The sequence below is a fragment of the Gadus chalcogrammus genome, chromosome 8, assembly GCF_026213295.1.
Source record: "Gadus chalcogrammus isolate NIFS_2021 chromosome 8, NIFS_Gcha_1.0, whole genome shotgun sequence".
In the NCBI taxonomy this organism is placed as follows: domain Eukaryota; kingdom Metazoa; phylum Chordata; class Actinopteri; order Gadiformes; family Gadidae; genus Gadus; species Gadus chalcogrammus.
The window spans coordinates 16,992,011-16,997,279 of NC_079419.1; positions in this window are offsets into that span (position 1 = coordinate 16,992,011).

The following is a 5,269-nucleotide window of genomic DNA, read 5'->3' on the forward strand; positions in this document are numbered from 1 at the left end:
AAAGTGGAGGGGTGGGCTGCTTTTACATTATTCAGTAGAATCGGGTGGGGGGAGCGGAGCGGATCGAGCGGTCTAGTACCAAACAATGCCAATGTTCTTAAAAATATGAATTCGGATAACTTATACCCTCCGTCTCCTAGTTATGCAACACTGAGTGCGTTCATGCATATTAACCAATTCAAATTGTACTTTTATTTACGACGCTGTTGCAACATGCTCAAGATCCCGCTATAGCACGTTTTAACCTTCATACCAAATACGGGTAAACGTGTCATGCGTGTGTCTCTGCGTACACTTATGCATGTAGATCTACACACCAGGAAGAAGAACAACCACCTTACTCCTGGCACTGGTAGAACGTAGGCCAACATGCATCACAATCTATATATCAGGGATCTGGTATTCAGATGCCTTGCAGGCTACAGGGCAGGCCTACAAGCAAGCAGGAGCTGCAGAATCCTGCACATAGGAGAAGAAGGGGGAAATGGTGCATGGATAATTCCCACTTCAGACCCTGTGGTACTCGCAGAGTACTAGACTGAATCAATAGCGCTCAAAGCTTTCTCATGTTCCGTCCTGCCGCTCACAGGGTCAGGGAATACTAGATAACCAGCTTATCTTTAGGAAAGATATTTTCATGGAAGTGGTTGATACTTCAAATAGAGTAGGCCTACTATGTATGCAGAGAACAAACAGGACTATGGACTACACTGTAGGCATGTCTCTGTCAGTTGACTGCTTCCCACACCACACTAATAATGAAATATGTAGGACATAAAAGGCCCTCTCCCCCCTTTCCCAGCAGCAGTACACCCAGTACCATTGTCACTACAGAGCTTAATACATAGGCTGTGTGCGATTGTCTGTGTCTGTGTGTTGCGGAGGGTTGAGGATGTTTTGCGAACTAACACTCTATCTCTAACACACACACACACACACACACACACACACACACACACACACACACACACACACACACACACACACACACACACACACACACACACATCCCACACACACACAGAATAAGAGAGAGAGACTCACCATCATGATAGCCCATTGGAGATGTCAACCTGCATACTGAGCTCTGTATGAGGAGGCAACCCAGCCCTCCATAACCACAGCAGGGGGGCTCGGCTCCGACCGGTAGCCATGGTGATCCAACACATTTCTCCACACACAGAGCAGCACAACGACAGTGTGTCTGCCCGACGCCACCCAGGTCTTTATGGTTTGGCGGCCGTGGAGCAGGCAGAACAAGAGTGAGCGAGCCACCGGCTGTAGGCCCGAGCTCGCTCACCAACGGGGAAGTGCATTGTGACTCCGGGTGGTGAGACCGGTAAATATGAAGAGGACACGAATTAGCCGGTTTTCTTTGGCGAGTTCCCCTTGGTTTCCTATTTTTTTTGCCTTTCTGTCTCTCTTCCCTGCAAGAAAAGTGCGGGCTGACGCGCCACGTCTCAACAAAGCAGCACATTATCATCTGATTATGATGTGATTCGCTTGAAAATACATTTGCATAGCCGGTGGGAATAGGGTTCTTAGAAGTAACACCTACATTTCATAGCGTCTAATTTTAAACCTCCAAATGAGAGCAACAGCCTTGGCTGCAAACTCCTTTAATCTAATCTGCACTTCCTCTGGGTTGAGTTTGTAGCATGCATAGCTGAAACGTGTGTGTGTAGGTGTGTGTGTGTGTGTGTGTGTGAACGAGCATGTGTGTGTGGGTGTGTGTGTGTGTATGAGTATAAATGAGTCTGTGTTTGCGTCATTGTGTGTAGGTGTATAAGTGTGTTCATGTGTTTGCATGTCAGTGTCCGTGTGTGTGTGTGTGTGTGTGTGTGTGTGTGTGTGTGAGTGTATGTGTGCGTGTGCCCACTCCATGCGTGCATAAGCACCTGTGTTAATTACAATGATGAACTAACGTCTCCTTGCGGGACCATACCTGAGCTGCCAAGCATACACATGGCACCGCGCCCAGTATCAAAGTACAAAGATTGCTGAATGGTTGTGCTGTAGATTTCCATGACAACCTATCCTCCTCCTTTTAAGCCCACGTTTAAACCATTTGGTCGTGACATACTGTGCCTAGTTAAGAGTGACGTCTCCCACTGCTTTCTGTTATTAGTTCTCAGACTTTCTGTCATTAGAGTTATCCAAGGAGAAATCATTAGTGTTGTGAATGTTTCTGGTCGGGGAAGGTTCTGTGCTGGCTGGGGGTGTATCATGGTGATACATTAAGATATCAGATATCAGATATTCACTGTCATGTTAACCTTGTTATTCGGGGATAATAGAAACGGGTGCTGGGTCTGGCGAGGAGAGAACGAGGTGTCGCAAATGCTCAACGCTTGTGTTATTTTCGGGAGAGTCGTGGAGAAATGCGCAAGGAAAATAGCTTCACGTTAACCTTGCACAGTTAGGTAATTCAAAGGTGTCATTAGAAACAACACAGGTTTTGTTGGGCGATCTGGATGGGTCACGAGAAACATCATACCACTCTCCCCCGGTTAATGTCCTCACTCGGCTGATTGTCAGCCACAACGGGAACACACACACACACACACACACACGACCACACACACACACACACACACACACCCTCACACACAAACACAGCGGACCACCTCAGCCCAGGGCCTACATGGCAGAGCCGGCCTCCCATTGGGCAGCATTCTCCTGTGGTACCACGAGCGCAGCCTCCGTCTCCATGAATCACATGGGCTGCTAATGGAATGCTTCCCCTTCTGGATGGGGCCCATCCCAGAGGGGTCCGTGGTTTTTTTTCCGCTGAAGCTGTTCTGATTGCCTGAACACACACTCCCGGCTTTAGAGTCACTGCAGATGTCTGCTAATTGTGGTGATTATGGTGATCGGAGGGGGGTAGGAATATGTAATGAATTTCCCATTGCTTTTCATGCTCCGCATCCTTTGGTTCCGTGCATCTGCTGTGCAAGGGGAACATCCGCAGGGTTTTGAGAGGAAGACACAAGTGACACAGGGTTGGGGCAGAAGACTATTCTGCCCAAACCTATCTAACTACTGGTGTTGTCGCGTGGCGAGAGAAGCCAAAGTGGGTCCACTCTGCATGCAGAAAGGCCCCACCCGGGTGTCCTGTTCATTTCACTACGACCAAACCAAAGCCTTGAATTCTTCCTTCCCCTCCTCTCGCCACACTTAAACTCTGTTTTGTTTTTTTCAGCCTACTCAACTCCCCCCCCCCCCCCCCCCCCCCCCCCCAGTCTTACATGTCTTGGCTCACGTCCTCTCTCTCCTCCTCCTCCTCCTCCTCCTCCTCTTCCTCCTCCTCCTCCTCCTCCTCTTCCTCCTCCTCCTCTTCCTCCTCCTCCTCCTCCTCCTCCTCCTCCTCCTCCTCCTCCTCTTCCTCCTCCTCCTCCTCCTCCTCCTCCTCCTCCTCCTCCTCCGCCTCCTGTCTCTTCTAGGAACTTCTCCTCCTTCATGCGTCCTTCTCTTGTCCTTCTCTTGCCTTTTCCTCTCCGCATTCTATAATTCATCTTCACTGCTCCTGTGTTTTTCCTCTTGCAGAATATTTTACCGGCTGTCCAATCGTGAGAGACAATATGCTTGAGTTAAAGCCTAATTCCGGATCAAAATCCAAAGCATGACTCGTGTATCAGTATCAACACATTTAAAAAAATGACATCTAGAAATGTATTAAATTAAAGTATTAAGTGGCAAAGAACTTTCACCATTCAAATACCTTTTGCAGCAGTAGTTAAAACGGGGAATATGTGGATCGAGAATTTTTAAGTAATGACACTGGTATGTAAATTAGCTATGCAAATTCCAAAGCGATTAAAATGAGGGGATTATACATGCAACCTACTTCGTGTCCTGCTCAATCCTGCTGTTCTATTCTGGACATCAAACTGGAACTAATCCGATTCAAATATTCTGCACATTATTGAAGCTAAATATCAGCCATGGCTTACATAAAGATGTGTTGAAAATGCAAACACGGCTGATTTCTTGTGAATGTGCTTTTGCAAGGCTAGAGTTGGTGGGTTCCCCAGGGGCGAGGGCCCTTCCTGTCATACTGATCAAAGAATATTTTTTGATATGAGCATTACTGCTGCCTACCCCATGAGCATCACTGCCTCTGTGTGAGTTTGTGTGTCCAAATGTGTGTGTACGTGTCCTTGTGTGTATGTGTGCGTGAGTGCAATTAGGTGAAAGTGTTATGTGAATTTTGTGTCCATGTATTTGTGTTATTGTGGTTTTGTGAGAGATTGTGTTTGTATGTGGGTGAGTTTGTGTATGTGCGTGTGTAGTTGTATGCATGTGTCACTGTGCGTTTATATACGCTTGAGCATATAAATGTGTGCAGCATTTTGTTGGCATGTATGTGATTTTGTGTGTGTGTGTGTGTTGTGTGTGTGTGTGTGTGTGTGTGTGTGTGTGTGTGTGTGTGTGTGTGTGAGTGTGTGTGTGTGTGTGTGTGTGTGTGTGTGTGTGTGTGTGTGTGTGTGTGTGTGTGTGTTTGTAAGCATGCATATGTGTTTGTTGTGTGCGTGCCTATGTTCTCCTTTGTGATAGTGCATGTGTGTGTGGGGTGCACACATACGTGTGTGCATTAGTCTATGTGTCTATTGGTTGCTCGCATCCTTTCCTCCTCCCCCATCACTGAAGGCTGTATTGTGTGTTTCTGTTGGCATGGCCTACATGCTCAGCCAAGCATGGTCCAGTGTGGTACAGTACACACGTCTCCCCCGTCCCCTGCTCATGTCCCTGGGCGTGCCTCATTTAGCCCTGCTCCTGAATTAATGCTAGTTAACTGTCACATTAACTCAGCTCTGTTACCTGTTTTTCCCCCCGGTTTGTATAAACATCATAAACTTGCGTCAATGTTTGTTCCAGCTTGGTCTATTTGTCTCTCTGTCATGAGGCACAGACGATAACTGGGTTTAGGAGAACTGTATGAACTGCGCGACGCCAGCTGAAGCCGTCCACCACAATCACCTTCAGGTTCCTCTGCCTCTCACTGACGGTTGAGGGTAATAATACCCAGCTGCATGGGCTGCTGTTGCTATAACGTGCTGCTATGTGTTTAGTTAAGTACTGCTCTCTGGATGGCTCTCCCATCATCAGCATCAAGGAGGGGATTATGGAAAGTACCAGCATATCCTTGAGTCTTCAGCCTGGGCCAGACAGGGTCCTGCTGCAGGTGCTTCATTCAGCTTGTCAACAGAGAGTCCATACACAGGGCACTACAGATGTAGTGTTCCAATAAGTGTGCGGTCATGAGTGT